The 18,707-nt window shown below is 44.4% G+C and overlaps 1 non-coding gene across 1 annotated transcript; it reads left to right on the top strand.

Annotated features, from left to right (window-relative positions):
* The first annotated feature begins 1,007 nt into the window (after positions 1–1,007).
* TRNAI-GAU (transfer RNA isoleucine (anticodon GAU)) lies at positions 1,008–1,076 on the top strand. Its single transcript has one exon. It is a non-coding gene; the product is annotated as a tRNA-Ile (tRNA).
* Positions 1,077–18,707: the final 17,631 nt, after the last annotated feature.

The following is an 18,707-nucleotide window of genomic DNA, read 5'->3' as shown; positions in this document are numbered from 1 at the left end:
AAAGGCCGGGAGAGGGAGGGAGAAAGCGATTATGGAGCACAGTCTGGTGAAAGGCCGCCCCCGTCTTTAGTGTGATCCGCTCTCCTAGTAGCAAGACAAACAGGGCTATTCAGAATACGTGAAGGGAGAATTTGCTCAGATTTGGGGGAACCCGGAAACCTTGTCACAGGCTCTGCACCTGTCATACCCTAGATGTCAGGATAAGGAGGGTTGCCAACCTCCAGGCACTAGCTGGGGATCTCCTGCTATTACAACTGATCTCCAGCCGATAGAGATCAGTTCCCCTGGAGAAAATGTCCGCTTTGGCCATTCGACTCTATGGCATTGAAGTCCTTCCCCTCCCCAAACCCCGCCCTCCTCAGGCTCCACCCCAAAAACGTCCTGCCAGTAGCGAAGAGGAACCTGGCAACCCTATCTGCAGGCATTCCCTCTGTCCTTTTCTCCATAGTTCACCTCTTCCACCTGACATATCTTTCCATTTTGACATATCTTGGCCCTGATCTTTGAATCTCTGCTTCCTTCCGGTCTGCAGCTAGGGTTGCCAACCTCCAGGTACTATGGAAATGTTCCAGATATGGAAATGTCGAGCCTGATCTTGCTTAGAACACGGCGTGATTTTTTTGAACGTAAACTGGGCCTGATACAAACAGAGGATAATCTGAAATTATACACAATCTTTCATAACCCAGGTTTTGAGTTATGTAGGAATTTGACACTACAGGATATGCGTGGTTTCCATTGAAAATTACAGACCCCTATTTCCTCTACCCTTCTTCCAAAGTACCATCTGTTGCTACAAACATGTGAAGTGACATCCGTTTGTGAAACTTCATATCCACAGAAGCAGCAGCCAATAAAGTGGTGCAGAAGTGGAGAAAATCACCATGTGATAATGTCACAGAACAAGTTTTGTACGACTACGGTTTATTCGAAGGAAAGAAAAAAGAAAAACAGAGGTGCATGACTACTGTTTTCAACGGTAGCTGCGTCTCCTATAAAGGGGAGGGGCCGTGGCTCAGTGGTAGAGCATCTGCTTGATATGCAGAAGGTCCCAGGTTCAATCCCTGGCATCTCCATTTAAAGGAACCAGGCAAGTAGGTGATGCGAAAGACCTCTGCCTGGGACCCTGGAGAGCTGCTGCCGGTCTGAGTAGACAATACTGACTGTGATGGACCAAGGGTCTACTTCAGTATAAGGCAGCTTCATGTGTTCATGTGTGTTCAACGTCCATTTAAGGCATTATGGGACGATTCCCACAGCAGATTTGAAGGGGGTATTTTACCTGTCTTGATCTTTAAATGGCCAAAGGAAATAAAAATAAAAGAATTACCAGGATACAACGTTGCTGTATATGAAAATGCCAGGAAAAGTGGTTCTTCCACCCCATTCGCACACCCACACAAAAGAGCCTTCCCATCAATACTGTTCATTGAGATGAACAATATAAGGTGTGATCACATTCCTCAAGGGATGATCAAAGCTAATGGCCTATCAAGTACCATCTGCAGCCAAGGTTGCTAAGCCATTGTAGTGGTTCCCAGTATTTCTAGGATTGTTTGAGACAATAGGGGATAATCGAGTGGAAGCTATTATGTGTGATCTTTTCCTCTGGCCTTTATTGTAAAATGAATAGAAACTCAATTAATCTGCAAATTCTTTTATCCTCGACTAAAGGAGCAATCAACACTGGATGGTATTGTATGCATCTATTGCCAATTCTTGCATTCTCACTTTCCCACTAAATGGCTTTTTCGTGTGTGTGTGTGGATACGGGTTTGCATTTGTGTACGTATTTCTATCCTGAAAATGTATCCTGCAATTATACACTAAGAAACTGGTAAATTAAGTGTTTTCCATCAAGTAAACCTGTCTGAAGAAAATGCAGGCTGTTGTTGAGGTTGAATTGAATATTGGCTTTAGGAATGATTCTGGGTCTTAGTATCTTTTTTTAAAGTAAGAGAATAACCTGGATGGAAAAGATTTCTAATGTAGCATTACTATTGGATCCAGAAACCAATCATAATCTACAAAACCATTCATGGGCTTTGATCCAGATTGTTTCTGCAGGTGTAAGGGCACACAGCATGATTTTTCTGCCACACACCCCCAGCAGACCAAAGTGGGGGGCTCTCCCCAGAAACAGGTTTTGGGGGTATTTGGGGCTGCCATGGGAGGCGGAAAATTGCCTTTCATGAGTGGATGTTAGGGTTGCCAGGTCCCTCTTCACCACAAGAGGGAGGTTTTTGGGGTGGAGCCTGAGGAGGGCAGGGTGTGGGGAGGGGAGGGACTCCAATGCCATAGAGTTCAATGGCCAAAGCGGCCATTTTCTCCAGGTGAACTGATCTGTATTGGCTGGAGATCAGTTGTAATAGAAGATCTCCAGCTGGTACCTGGAGGCTGGCAACCCTAGTGGAAGTCCTTGCACCCACAGAAACGTTCGCGTGCAACCAACCCATAATATTTATCATAACTGTTGACTTGAACAACCTGCGACTCAACCGGCTAACTGAAGCTGGCACATATACCAGCTCACAAAAAAAGTTGAATAAACATCCTTTCTTTGTTAAGACAATAATGTTAGGAAAAGCTGAAGACAGTAGGAAAAGGGGAAGACCCAACATGAGATGGATTGACTCAATAAAGGAAGCCACAGTCCTCAGTTTGCAAGACCTGAGCAAGGCTGTTAACTATAGGACGTTTTGGAGGTCATTAATTCATAAAGACGGCACATAACGTGAATACTTTATTACTTTTCTGGAACTACCAAAGCATAAGGGTGGGGTCTGTGCAGCACATGGGCAGCCGGCATATATGACTAATGAGTTATGTGAATGCTAGTGGATTGTGAATTTTGGTGAATAATACAATGTACAAGTCTGATCGTTGGGTCCCGACTAGATGCTAAACCAGATATTGTTTATCGTGGAGGCAACATTGTTGTACATTGCATTTCATTTATCACTCAAGAAAAAAAATGGAATTTGCTTATCCAGAAGAGCCACAACCACAATTTATTATTTATTTAAGGCAGTTGCTCGCAAGGCGGTCAAAGCTTCTGAACTTTAAAAATACCAGTTGTTATTCAGCTTATATGTTCATGATGTTAACCATTCACAGACTCCAAACACACATAAACATTTGGTGATAGAGTTATAAAAGTAACTTCTGGTTATAAGGAAATCGCCGAGTCTTTCGTTGATGTATCCGAAGCTCCTCCTGGAAATGGGGCCCTACCTTCAGAGGTGGACATAAAGGGAGTCAGCCCCCCTGACTGGGTTTCAGTCCCGTTAGGATTATTCCTCAGTGGCACCTGTTGCTGGACTATTGAATTACTCCTGTTATACACAGTAACTCTGTAATGGTGTAGTGGTAAGAGCATCTAGACTAGGATCTGGGAATCTTAGGAGTAAGTCCCCACTCTGCTGTGGAAGCTCACTGGAAACTTTAGGGTTGCCAGCTCCAGGTTGGAAAATTTTGGGGCGGAGCCTGAGGAGGGCGGGGTTTGGGGAGGGGAAGGACTTCAGTGCCATAGGGTCCAATTGCCAAAGCAGCCATTTTCTCCAGACTGGAGATCAGTTGTAATAGCGAGAGATTTCCAGCCACCAGCTGGAGGTTGGCAACCCAAGTGATCTTGGGCCAGTCACTCTCTTTCAGCCTGACCAACCTCACAGGATTGTTCTTGGGAAGATAAAATGGAGGAGGGGAGAACAGTGTTGCAAGCCACTTTGGGTCCCAATTGGAGAGAAAAGCATGGTATAAGTATGTGAATAAATAGGTAAGCATGAAAGAGGTGCAAATCCTCCCGCTCATAAGAAGGTTCCAGTCCGGTTGATAGCACTGTCCTTGTTATTGCCAGGCAGAACGAAAGAAACCCCGCAGTTCCTAAAAGACTTTTCTCTCCATCCGCTGATATCTTTTTGCGGATCCCCTACCGAAGTGGGAAATAGCCGATTAACTCAATGTACATATGCACAAGCGCTAGCCAAACTATATTGGCAGCTCTCAGAAGCGCAGAGTGTTTAATAACCGGATTAATTTTCAGGAGAACTCCAATCTCTTTCTGCCTCCCTCCCGATCCCCTGCTCTTCTCTATCTTGTCAAAGATGCCTGTCAAACATCTCCTGACCAATTATGCCTGCTGTGACTTGGGAAAGATCTGACATATTACAACTCGGCCCGTTCTGCTCCATCAACAGTAGGCTGAATTGGAATATTTTCAGGGCATCCCTTTTATGGGTCTGAGAAACAATTAACTTATCTATTTCCTGTGACCCTCAGAGCCTTATAGGCCGTACGGATGTAAATTTATTTTCCCCACCAACCCAACGTATAATTTTTGTCCTCCTGAAAAAAAATGTGGCGAGCCAGTGTGATTAGAAGATACATTTCAATTAATTCTCCCCTTCAATACTTTATCTCTCTGGCATCAGAACCTTTTATAGTGTTAAAATTAACAATTATTCAGCTGATGGCTGGCTGAAGCCACAAGGGGATCTGGAAAAGGCTTCAGATAACACAACACATATAAATCATTCAAGAGGACAATTCATGAAAGAGAAGTTATCTCTGTTTTGGATGACATTGGAAACACTAAACAGGGATTCAATGTGAAGAAGGGGCTTCAGGCCCCACTGTCCATCTTGGAGTTTCCTTTCATGATTATTATTAGTATTAGTATTGTGTTGAAACGTACATTTTTTTTCGGAATTAATTAACCAGGAAGGTAGAGAGATTGATGTCTCCGCTTCGGCTCGGAACACGCCGGTTTCGGCGTTGAAAGACGAGTTCACAGGCCCCGCGCTCTTCGAGAACACTATTGCCAGATAAGGTGGCAACTGTACTTCGAAGAAGAACAAAGAGAGGTGACAGACAGGCCCGTGTTTACCAAACTGAATAGAGGACTCGCCGGTTTCCACTTGACGATCAGTTACACAAATAGCGAGTCAAGTCCAGAGTGATCTTTCACCAGCCCGTATCAGTAACGAAGCGGCAACTTCTGCTGATTATAATAATGACACGCCATGGAATTATACTCCAGGCTGTTCGGTCCTGGAACATTCTTTTAGATTTTGCCTTGAAGGGGGAAAAAACACATCCATTTTAGAAGAAGAAGAAGAAGAAGAGTTGGTTTTTATATGCCGACTTTCTCTACCACTTAAGGCAGAATCAAACCGGCTTACAATCACCTTCTCTTCCCCTCCCCACAACAGACACCCTGTGAGGTAGGTGGGGCTGAGAGAGCTCTAAGAGAGCTGTGACTAGCCCAAGGTCACCCAGCTGGCTTCATATGTAGGAGTGGGGAAACAAATCCAGTTCACCAGATTAGCGCCTGCCACTCATCTGGAGGAGGGGGGAAATCAAACCCGGTTCTCCAGATCAGAGTCCACCACTCCAAACCACCACTCTTAACCACTACATCACACTGGCTCTCATAGGTATGCATCACAACTAGTATTCATTTTGACTAGTAGTCATGGATAGCCCTATCCTCCATGAACATGTCCAGTCCCCTCTTAAAGCCTTCCAAGCTGGCAGCCATCACTGCATCCTGAGGCAGGTAGTTCCACAATTTAACTATACCTCTAGGTGCCTCTAGGAAACACACAAACAAGATGACTGCAGCAGCACCATCCTGCCTGTGTTCCACAGCACCTAATATAATAGGCAAGCTCCTCTGATACTGGAGGGAATAGGTATGCATCATGACTAGTATCCACTCTGACAAGTAGCCATGGATAGCCCTCTCCTCCAGACATTTGGTTGGATCCAGCAAGGCATGAGCCAGCAAGCAGCATCAACTGATCATTCTGAGAAAGTTGTGTGTGTGTGTGTGTGTGTGTGTGTGGGCAGTGGTAGAGACCTGCAGGTGCTTGGCATGCAGGTCCCTGGCATTTCCAATCACAAGATTCAGGTGATGTGAAAGACCTCCATCTGAGACCCCGGAGAGCTGCTGCCAGTCAGAGAAGAATAAAAATCTGACCTTGATAGACCCCGTAGGAGGCAACTTCATGTGCGTGTGTGTATTTTGAAAAGAGTGCAGTGGTTAAATTATCATCAGTTCCTAACCTTTCGGGCATGACCGCTTATCATGTAGACAACATTATCATTGAATGCTCCTGCTGTAGTTAAAAAAAACCTACGATATCAAAACAGCACTCTAGACAAGGCTACATTATTTATATACAGATATTTGTGATAAATGCCTATGACACATAGGTCTTCGCAATAAAAACAGTGTCCTTGATAGCCACTAGACATATTTGATAACACCTGTTAACAATTTACTGGAGAACATGTTAAGTGAATCTGTCTAAAGTTTCCCAGATTCCCTTGATCTCTTCTTAAAGCAGCATGACATTACCTGCATCCCAATCTTCTGCCACAGCACAGACGCTGATGTTAATGACAATTCATACATATATTTTCAGAAGAGCTGCACTTTCATTTTTGAGTTCTTTTGAGTATTCTTGGATGCATGTTGCTCTGGACCTGGACATTTATTTTTTTTAATTTGTCAGTTAACTGCAGAACTTTTCTGGATACCTGTGCTTGATTCTGTCCTTCCGACAACCTGTCCAACAGTGAAGACAAAGATAAAGAATTTGTTCAGCTTATTGGCAATCTCCCTATCCTCCTCCAGCAATCCTTTCAAACCTTTGTCGCCTAAGGGTCCAACATCGTCCATTGCTGGTTTTCTGCTTCTGGCTTACTTAAATAGGTTCTTGTTGTTTGACCTACCAATGCACTCCTCAGGTTCCATTTCTGCTTACCTTGCGGCTGTTTTGTATTTCCCTTGTCCAGTTTTGTGCTCCCAGAAATTTACTCAATTTTCAGCTCAACTTCCACTTTCTATGGGAGGCCTCCTTGCCTAGTTCATCTAGCTCCATTGACTCCACTCACTACCCATAGAGCCAGCGTGGTGTAGTGGTTAAGAGCGGTGGTTTGGAGTGATGGACTCTGATCTGGAGAACCAGATTTGATTCTCCACTCCTCCACATGAGTGGCGGAGGCTAATCTGGTGAACCAGATTGGCTTTCCCACCCCTCCAGATGGAGCCAGCTGGGTGACCTTGGGCAAGTTACAGCTCTGTTAGAGCTCTCTCAGCCCCACCGACCTCACAGGGTGTCTGTTGTGGGGAGGGGGAGGGAAGGTGATTGTAAGCCGGTTTGATTCTGCCTTAAGTGGTAGAGAAAGTCGGCATATGAAACCCAACTCTTCTTCTTCTTCTTCCTACCCAGGCTGGCCTCTCTTTGGCATTCTTTCTGCCCTTCCGAGTCAGTAGCATACATTCAGAGTTTCTATTATTGTAGTTCTAAATTATCTCCTAAGTAGATTTGATTCTCATGACTCTTCCTTCCAATTTTCTTGTAATTAATCCCACTGTTCCTTTTTAAAAAAAATAAACATGGCTGTGTTGGACTTCCAGGCAACTCACTGCTCACACACATTTTGAATCTGAGAGCCCTATGGCCACTGTTCCCTAGCTGTTCAACCACTTTTACTTCCTGCACCAGATCCCACTTACCACTCAGGATCAAATCCAAGACTACTTCCCTGTGAGTTGCCTCCATGACTAACTATTCTGGGATAGTTAATTTCTGTTGATTGCTAGAGAGGACTGATTTCACTTCCAGGTTTTCCCTAGAAGTTATGTCATGTTGTTGGCCCAATGGCCATTTTTAAAAAATTCTCCCACCATTGCTCTGAGCAGCAGCAAGAAACAATCTTCTGGGGGATGGCCAGACTACTAATTACTCTCTCTGTGTCCAACCTACCTCATAGAGTTCTTATGAGGACAAAAGGTGGGTGGGAGAGCCATGTATACTGTCCTTAGAAGCAAACCTAAAGGAATACCAGCACTAGAAATAAGTGCAAGTTTTATCTCACTTTTAACCGGCATGGCTTTCCTCAATGAATGCAGGGATTACAGTTTAGTTCTCCCTCCTCAGACTGAATTACCATTCCCAGGATTCCCTGGGGAAAAGGTTTTAGTTTTACGTCTATAATGTAGATATAATACAAATTGGAGCTGAGGAAATAGCTTACTTCTTGGTTATGGGAAAGTTGCTTGTTTCTTCCCTGTCTTGGTTTCCTCATCATGTTTATTTGCCAGTTGTATCTGGCATAAGTCATAAGTACTTCATTATTCCACGTCTGCTCAGCCCTTTGAAAACGCAGAGTTCTGTCTATATTAGAGATAATTATAGCTTGATGCTCTTTTATGACATATGAGATTCTTTCTGGGATGAGCAGATAATAGCTAGAACACCTGTCTGCTTTACATGGATTGCAGCACTTTTGACAATATGGCTTTGCCTTAGCAACTTAGAACATAATACAGTTACATGGGCTGGAATTAGGGTTGCCAACCTCCAGGTACTGAAATCAAACAAGCAGCACGTAGGCTCACCACTCAATACCAGTTAATAACCAAACTACAAGACTTAAATCCAATCAATGTGTTCATCTTATTTCTGCATATTAGTCTTTAACCCAAAAACAATATTTTCACAAAAACAGTAGGCTAGACATTAACTTCATGTCACTATGCCCAAGAAAACAGATAGTCCACCTTAAATAATACCTCCAGGTACTAGCTGGAGATCTCCTGCTATTACAACTGATCTCCAGCCAATAGAGATCAGTTCACCGGGGGGAAATGGCTGCTTTGGCCATTGGACTCTATGGCATTGAAGTCCCTCCCCTCCCCGACCCCTGCCCTGTTCAAGCTCCGCCCCAAAAATCCCCAGGTATTTCCTATCCTGGAGGTGGCAACCCCAGCTGGAATGGACCTTGATTGGAATGAGGTGGGCCACAGCAGCCCCCATCCCATGACATCATCAGGCCCTGCCCTGTGACATCATCAGACCCCATCCCACATAGTTGTGTTTTTTTTAAAGTTTAAAAAGTTTTTTAAAAAAACTGTTGGTACACAATGATCAGTATTAAAATAAGGAAGACAGTTGATACCCATGATAAACAAAACTGCTGTACTTTTAAGGTTTTACTGAAGGTATGGGAGAGATAAAATTGTACTGTGGATTGCTAGAAACAGGATTTTTGGCCAGACTAAAGCTCAGGCAATCAGCTGTCTCTCAGAACCACTGATATATGCATCCTCCAACTCCCAGTTAGCGAGCATTCACATACCTGCACACCCCACCACCTTTTCTTACATGTCAGGCACTGATAGAATCTAGTTGTAGTAGTAGTAGAAGAAGAAGAAGAGCTGTTTTTTATATGCTGACTCTCTCTACCACTTAAGGAAGAATCAAACCGGCTTACAATCACCTTCCCTTCCCCTCCCCACAACAGACACCTTGTGAGGTAGCTGGGGCTGAGAGAGCTCTAAGAGAGCTGTGACTAGCCTAAGATCACCCAGCTAGCTTCATGTGTAGGAGTGCGAAAGCCAACCCAGTTCACCAGATTAGCCGCCGCTCATGTGGAGGAGTGGGGAAGGCTGAGGCCTTTCACATCACCTACTTGCCTAGTCCCTTAACTGGAAATGCCAGGGATTGAACCTGAGACCTTCTGCATGCCAAGCAGATGCTCTGCCACTGAGCCATGGCCCCTCCCCTCTGTATTTTTCTTGATTAGTTCTGAATTTTACAAAACTAGCTTTCACCCTGTATTTCTTACATTTCATAGCCCATCTACCTTGCATTGATTTGTTTTCATCCTCCTACAAAAATGGCTATATAGTAAGGATCCACCCAGTGCATCTGAAGAAGTGGACTCTAGTTCATGAAAGCTTGTACCAGGATAAAATATCGCTAGTCTTTAAGATGTCAGAAGTCTCTATTTGCTCCAACAGACTAGCATGGATAACCCTTCTGGAATTCCTGTCTGGACACACAGATGCATTTATGTACCGGCCCAAAGTGATTTCTAAACTGTATTTCTCGTACAATCTTCTTCAGCTTCTTTTCCTTCCTCTCTTCACCCTTAATGAAGTATCTATTAATAGACTGAACACCTGTCTGTTTTATTTCTCATGCAAATCATGAGTTCTAGTATTGCACTGCTTAATACTTCAATGCAAATCTTTGATATTGCACGTTCAACATTCCAAAGAACAACTTATCTAACGTGTGTGAACTGTGTTCATAAAGATGCACCACATAGACGAGAAGACAGAGAGGTGATATGATAACCATCTTCAAGTACTTGAAGGGCTGTCATATAGAGGAGGGTGCCGAGTTGTTTTCTGTTGCTCCAGAAGGTCAGACTAGAACCAACGGGTTGAAATTAAATCAGAAGAGTTTCCATCTAGACATTAGGAAGAATTTTCTCACAGTCAGAGCAGTTCCTCAGTGGAACAGGCTTCCTCGGGAGGTGGGGAACCATCCTTCCCTGGATGTTTTTAAACAGAGGCTAGATGGCCATCTGTCAGCAATGCTGATTCTATTACCTTAGGCAGATCATGAGAGGGAGGGCATCTTGGCCATCTTCTGGGCATGGAGTATGGGTCACTGGGAGTGTAGGGGGGGAGGTAGTTGTGAATTTCCTGCATTGTGCAGGGGGTTGGTCTAGATGACCCTGGTGGTCCCTTCCAACTCTATGATTCTATACTTTGTGTGTGTGCCATCAAGTCACAGCTGACTTATGGTGACCCCGTAGAGTTTTCAAGGCAAGAGATGTTTGGTGGTGGCTTTTCATTGCCTGCCTCCGCGTGGGCTGAGAGAGTTCTGAGAGAACTGTGACTGGCCCGAGGTCACCCAGCAGGCTTCATGTGGAGGAGTAGGGAATCAAACCCAGTTCTCCAGATTAGAGCCCTCCGCTGTTAACCACGTACTTACTCATATATCCTGTCGAAGCAATATGAATTGAGTGTATATGTGAATGTTTTGGATGTTTCATGGTGTGTTTGTGTGTGTGTGACTGAAGAAGCTACCAAGTTATTTACATCAAATCAGAAGTCTGGAAAAGAACAAGGGCTTCAGATAACCATCAGCCTGAGCTTCCCACACGTTCAACCACATAATCTGCACCACAATTTTGCTACACCACACCAATGTAATAATGACAATGATTACTTATTTGCATAATGCTCTGGAGTCTCCAAAGCCTGCCACATACATCGTCTCAGTGGACCTTACAACAGCCATCTATGGTGAATCTGAATTTTTATCCCCATATTACAGATGAAGGCATGGGTCCCAACAGAAATGACCATAGAGAGCAGTTCCAGCAGCAGAATGTGGCTTTCTCACCTCCTTCCTCCCCTTCAAAATCAACCCCCCCAGTACTACTTCTGGGGGATTGGAGACCCCCCCCCACACACACACACACACAGGAACAGCATGAAGGGAAGTCAGTGATCTGCAGAGGTCTAGGGAGGAGGGTTGGTGAAAATATCCTCACCACTTTCAGCAGAAATGCTTGGCAGGTTCCAGCCTAATGTGTGTGTGTGTAAAGTGCCTTCAAGTCGCAGACGACTTATGGTGACCACTTTTTGGGGTTTTCATGGCAAGAGACTAACAGAGGTGGTTTGCCAGTGCCTTCCTCTGCACAGCAACCCTGGTATTCCTTGGTGGTCTCCCATCCAAATACTAACCAGGGCTGACCCTGCTTAGCTTCTGAGATCTGACGAGATCAGGCCAGCCTGGGCCATCCAGGTCAGGGCTCCAGCCTAATAGTAGTAACATAATTCACTGAAATATAGAAGGCAAATTCTTAGGGTTGCCAACCTCCAGGTACTAGCTGGAGATCTGCTATTACAACTGATCTCCAGCCGATACAGATCAGTTCACCTGGGGAAAATGGCCACTTTGGTAATTGGACTCTATCGCATTGAAGTCCCTCCCCTCCCCTAGCCTGCCCTCCTCAGGCTCCGCCCCAAAAAGCCTCCCGCCGGTGGCGAAGAGGAACCGGGCAACCCTATTCCCTTCCCCTGGCACCCATTTCCTGCTTTGTTTTCTCCTTCTCACATGTCAGCCAACCTTTATCTACCACCCTGTCTTCAGCTTTCCCTCCTTCCTTCCCCCCCTGCACCACAACAACTCCTGTGGATTGAAGGCATGGGCCCTAGCAACTTGGACTGTCAAGTCTCCTGCTATGGCAGAAGACCTTCCACCAGCAGCCCTGGATGTTTTCTGCTTCTCAGTAGAGTAGTGGTGGAGAAGGGGGGGGGGCGCAGGCATTCCAGCATCATGATGTCACTTCTGGGGCTGCATCAGAAGTGATGGCGTAGTGTCAGTACAATGCCTATTTGAGGTTCTAGATCAATCATGGAAAGAAGGCCGGTGGGGTCACCTGAGTGGCAAATTAAACGTTTCTGGGTGGTGATTGTCTTTCTGCTGGCCTTTCTGCTCAGGTTTATGATACGTTTGATATTTTATGGCCTGGATATAAGCCCAATGGCTCTCGTGAGGAACAGACATGCAGCACCAGACAACTGAATCCATGAGCAACCAAATGGCTGAAGCACCAGATACCTCCGATTTGGAAGAAACTAGCCAAGATGTACTGATCCAAAGCAACTTTGATATATAAAATGTATGCTCAAAGCTGTGCTTGCCCTGCCTCTTCATTGGTCTGCATGACTTTTTTCTATACTGATCCAAAGCAACTTTGATAATAAAATGTATGCTCCAAAAAAAAAAAAAAAAGAACAATGCCTATTTGCATGTCCCTCCCTGCCCACCATACACCTCCCACCAGTTGCTAGCACTAGGGTTGCCACCAGGTGCCTCTTTGCCACCGCCAAGCGGTTTTTGGGGTGGAGCCTGAGGAGGGTGGTGCTTGAGGAGGGGAGGGACTTCAGTGCCAGAGAGTCCAATTGCCAAAGTGGCCATTTTCTCCAGGAGTCCCTGCTAGGTTCTGTTTGTCCAGTTAGAGCTGCTGACTACTTGAGCTCTCTTGTCCAGAAACCAGTTGCTCCCATCCCTGTGGGCTCCTTGCTATTAAATAGATGTCGTTTTAAACACATCAGCCTCTGCTGGGTGAACTTGAGTAACAACCCGAAAGCGTATCCTATTCCCGACCTGCAAGCAAAAGAGAACATCACAAAGCCCACCCTCAAAGTAGCCATTTTTTCCCAAGGGAAACTAATATCCGTAGTCTGGAGATCTGTTATACTTCTGGGGAACCTCCAGGCCACATCTGGAGGTTGGCAACTATACCCTTTTCAATAACTATTCCACAGCCTTGCCCCAAAGCCATAAAAATTGGAGCCTTCTTCATGTGCTGTCTCCACATGGGTTATTTGCCCTGGGTTCAATGTTGTTGGGAAGCAGGGTATTTTCCCTACTTCCTACAACTTTGAGGCCTGGCAACCGTAGTGTACATATTTGTAAAAATTTTAACAAGCCTCCACAAAAGGCAGACAAGGGAACAATTATTTCCTGGGGAATACATTCAGGGAAAACAGAACTCTCACTGCTAAGTGGGAATCTTTGGAGTGAACACAATCAAAGAAGCAGTTTTAGGTACTGTGATTTTATTTCCTTTCATTTAAACCTTTGCTCTGTAAAGGAGCGTAAAGGAGAGTGCAGTGAAAATATAATCTCTGATGCAAACAAAATCTAGGCCAGCTGTATGCGCTGTGTGGTCTGAGAGTAAAAACCGCTGATCTAGGCTAAGTATTAGAGAAACTTTTTACCTATAAGAAGATTAATGACAATAGAAGAGACAGCGAAGAAAGGAGTTACTCTAAGCTAGTTACTCATCTGTTAGGGAGGGTTATGGCTCTTGCAAAAAAGTTAATCCTGGATATTACTTTAGCAGCCGTTGCATAAGTTACCAAAATCCCTTTTTGAATTATGTACAACAAATGATTATCTAGATGATGCATGTTGTTTATTAAAGGATTACTGCCCATAATGTACAGTGTGATGCAAAAATCATAAGTGAAGTCACATATTAATTGTTAAATTAAATTATTTTAAATTACAGGGCTTTTCCCCAAGAAGAAATAACTGAGAGTTACCTAATCCCTTTCATTGTGCTGACATTACTTAAAAGTATCCAACACATGAGTGAAATAATGAACAGTCCAGTGCTTATGAAGGAGAGATTCCCATGGAAGCAAGCTACTAGGGAAACTACTAGAAAATTACAAGGAACATGAAGAGATATATTTTTGTTGGACGAATGTTCCTTCACCCAGATGGCCTGGGCTACCCCTATCTCGTCAGATCTCAGAAGCTAAGGAGGGTCAGCCCTGGTTGGTATTTGGATGGGAGACCACCAAGGAATACCAGGTTCACTATGCAGAGGAAGGCAATGGCAAACCACCTCTGTTCGTCTCTTGCCATGAAAACCCCACTGGGGTTGGCTGCAACTCGAGAGCAATTTTACACACAATGTTGTGTCAGTAAGATTAAATACTCAGAAAAGCTGTCGTCTATATAGGGTTGCCAAGTGCCAATCCACAGGGCTGCCCGCTTACCAGCTGAGGGCCAGCGGGCACTGCATGCGCATAGAGTTTTGGCCGAGATTGCTAGAGAGTCTGCGTCGCTTCCGGGTAAACCCGGAAGAGACGTAGGCGTGTCGCGCAGGGTGCACACGCGTGCCGCAACAGGCACACTGCAGCCCCGCAAAGCTCCTGCAGGTGGAGCTACGGGGCCTGGCAAGCCTATGTCTAGAGGAAGTAATTTGTTAATAACAAGTGTATTTTTTCTTATTTACAGGATGTTTCAACAGGTAAGTACACAATTAATTCCTTTAACTAGTAAGTATTGAAGCAAAGTTCACTAGAAAATGTCCTTTTAAGGTGTATTTCTTTCTTTGCAGCACAGCAGGCTATTGAAGGAAAAAAAGTTCACTAGAAAATGTCCTTTTAAGGTGTATTTCTTTCTTTGCAGCACAGCAGGCTATTGAAGAAGAAAACGATCGTTTCGGAGCACGAAGCCCAATTCTTCCTCAGTTCTTCCTATACAACACAATAAATAAATCTTTTTCATAGTCTCAAGCTTCTTATCATCCATTCTATGTTAAGTAATAATTTACTACAATTAAAAATCAGTTAATAATTAAATACATACAAAATTACTTCATATACTTACAAAAATATATACTGCGTGCAGTTATACATCACCATTCATAATGTCAGGTTTCAGCTGAATACCATATTCAAGATTAAAGTGCAAAATTCTTCCCCAAAGGGGTAAGATATTGGATTCCTTCCACTCCAGGTAAGGACTCCTGTGGCGTTATTGCAGCAATGCATTTAGTACCTTAAATAGCCATCCGGTGTGCAAGCCTTGTGGCAGCTGTCGTTCCTACATCAGAGAATGATTTTTAAAGTGACAGTACATTTTTACAAGAAGCAAGACAAATCGTTCTCCAAGTTTAAGCCATGAGGAGCCATGGTATTCAAAATATGTATAAAATAGGATTCCTTGCGTCTCAGAATTCTTTCATTGTCACTCTTATTAAATCTACTAGCATGTAACCGCCAAATTACAAAAAATCTAAGATCATTCTCATTATGTTTACACTTTAAAAAATGATCAACAACCGGGGCTGTGGTTATGCCCGCCCTGATCCTGGACCTGTGTTCCAAAATACGTGCTTTAATCGGTCGAATGCTAGAGCCAACATAAATAAGTTGGCACGGACAAATGAGGCAATAAATACAATATTTCGTATTACAATTAGAGAAGGAACGTATTTTAAAATTAAAAGCAGAGTCCGTTCTTTTAAACTCCTTCACCTCCAAAGCAAAGTTACACGCGAGACATTGATTGCATTTAAAGTGTCCCACAACTGAATGTCTCTTTGGATCTTTGTATATATCTGAATGTACCAGTCTATCTTTTAATGAATTAGTTCTTTTGTATCCCATCTTAGGAAGGACCTCACAACCGGGGATGTCAGCTAGCAGATGCCAGTGCTGTTTTATAATGCCAGAGATTTGTCCCGATAAATGGCTATGCTGTAAAGCAAATGCTAAGGGTTTATCAGCACCTTTATTTCTGGGGTTATTATATATTAAAGCATCACGACTCATGCCATCCGCTTTCCATCTGGCCTTTTGAATGACATTTGAAGGATAGCCCCTATTATCTAGCGCTTTTTCTAGTGCTGCTGCATGCTGTTGATAATCAGTTACACTAGTAGTGTTGCGTTTAATACACAAAAATTGCCCATAAGGTAGACTCTCCCTCATATGCCTGGGATGAAATGATTGAAAATGTAACAAGGCATTCCTATCTGTGTTCTTTTTATATAAAGTCACTGCCAATCTGTTGTTAACGTCCTTATATACCATGGTGTCTAAATAAGGTATTTGCATCTTGTCCGATTTCCCAGTAAACTGGATATTGGCACAGCTATTTAGCCAGCCTAAAAATTGTTCAAAAACTACATCGGGGGAAAGCAAGAATATCAAGTCATCAATGTACCGTCGATACCCCCACACATCTTGTTTGAAGGGGTGGTCGCTGTAAATAAATCTGTTCTCAAAATCGACCATAAAAATATTTGCAACGGTCGGGGCCACAGGCGAGCCCATGGCAATACCCCCGGTTTGTAAATACAATTGATTATCGAATCTAAAGAAGTTGTTCTTAAACACTATGTCTATTAGGGAAATCAGGAACTTAGTGGGTGAAGTTGGATCTACCCGGGATTCCAACAAATTTACAATGATCCGCCGGGTGTCACTTAAAGGGACATTTGTGTACAATGACACCACATCTACAGTGGCCAAAATACAATCCCCAGGTAGCTGGACGTTCTCAATATACCTAATAAAGTCAGTGGTGTCTTTAATAAATGATTCAGTATCTACTGCAAATTGTCTCAAGTGGTAATCTAAATATTGTGCCACTGGCTCCAAAACACTCTGTGATGCTGATACTATAGGTCATCCCGGTGGAATCCTCCCTGGCTTGTGTATCTTAGGTAAGGTATATAGTACTGGCATTCTTGGATATTTATTGACCAGAAATTCAGCAGTGGTATTATCAATACTGCCATCCTGCACTGCGTCTTGTGTTACTTTAATGATCAAATCGGAGACAATGTTAGTTGGATCCTTAGCAATTTTTTGATAATGTTCATTTTGTCCCAGCTGTCTCATAATTTCCTCCACATAGTCACTTTTGTCTTGTAGGACTATAGCCCCACCTTTATCTGCGATAGAGATCAGTTCACCTGGAGAAAAATGGCCGCTTTGGCAATTGGACTCTATGGCATTGAAGTCCCTCCCCTCCGTAAACCCCGTCCACCTCAGGCTCCGCCCCCCAAAAAAGTTCCCACACCGGTGGCGAAGAGGGACCTGGCAACCTTAGCTGATCCTGCTTAGCTTCTGAGATCTGATGAGCTTGGGCCAAGTACTATTTCTCTTTTTGTGTGTGTGCGCTGGAGGGCGGCTGGTTCAATTCCACGCGTGTAACGATCTCTATTTGGCCCATTGCACCACAGGTTCCAAGCCAAATAATATGAGCTGGAGAATATTAACAAGCTGTACCACGTGGAACTTTCCTTTTATCCCTTAGAAGCTCCTTGATCCATTGATCTTGAGCACGTGAAACCAGAAATGCCAGGGAAGACAATCAGGTTCAGTATTTGATTCCCATTAGATATTGGGACATATAGTCCAAACCTTTCCAGGGGAAAGGGAGGAGAACCTGCTCCCTCTGTTACCTCCATTCATTCTTGGCAAGGCCTGCTGAAACTAGGGCAGGAAGCATTTATAAGACAGGCGGACCTAGGGTTGCAAGGTTTTTTGGGGTGGAGCCTGATGAAGGTGGGGTTTGGGGAAGGGAGCGACTTCAATGCCATAGAGTCCAATTGCCAAAGCGGCCATTTTCTCCAGGAGAACTGATCTCTATCGGCTGGAGATCAGTTTTAACAGCAGGAGATCTTCTGCTATTACCTGGAGGTTGGCAAAGGCCTAGCAAGACCAATGTACCACATTTTATTAACTTCATTTATACTTGCTTTTCTCCCCCAATGGGCAACTTACATCGATCTGCTTTCCCCCCCCATTTTATCCTCACAACAACCCTGTGAAGTATGTTAGGCAGAGAGAGTGTGACTGGCCGAATGTCACCCAGGGAGCTTCCATGGCAGAATGGGGGTTCGAACTTGGATCTCCCAAATCCTAGTCAAACATTCTAACTGCTGTGTGTGTAAAGGTTGGTCAAAGAGCAGTCCGTTGATGGCGACCCCAGCAAGGGGATTTCCAGGCAAGTGAGAAGCAGAGGTGGTTTCCCACTGCCTCCCTCTACCAAGCCTTTCTTAGTGGTCACCCTTCCAAGTACCAACTCTGCTTAGCTTCCAAGATTGGGCCTTCTCTCCCACTCTAACCAATACACACATGCAATTTAGATTGCAATTTGCCCAATCTCCTTTGCTCTAGCATTATGGCCGATTGTGGATTTAATCCCAGAATGCCCTGTTGCAGGAGAAATAAACTATTATTTTTATTCTAGCATGAAATTTCACAAATGAGAACCCGCGCCATGTATATTTTTCGCTCCATAAGACGCACTTTTTTCCTCCTCAAAAGTGAGGGGAAATGTCTGTGGGTCTTATGGAGTGAATGTGTGTCCTGAGATGGACCCTAGCCCGGTCCATCCGGGGCAGGAGCCGAGCAGCCCGGACGGCCCGCAGAAGCCGGGGAAGACAAACCGGCTGGGTGCACCGGGACGACGCGAGCAGGCGTTCCCCGCCCCGACGGCCAGCTGGGAGGCGGGCAGGGCTGCACAGAGCTGGCTGGGCGCACCGGAACAACGTGAGCAGGCGTTCCCTGC

The sequence above is a fragment of the Euleptes europaea genome, chromosome 16 (assembly GCF_029931775.1).
Source record: "Euleptes europaea isolate rEulEur1 chromosome 16, rEulEur1.hap1, whole genome shotgun sequence".
Taxonomy (NCBI): domain Eukaryota; kingdom Metazoa; phylum Chordata; class Lepidosauria; order Squamata; family Sphaerodactylidae; genus Euleptes; species Euleptes europaea.
Note: the sequence above shows the minus strand (reverse complement) of the source record. Positions and strands in the feature narration are given on the sequence as shown.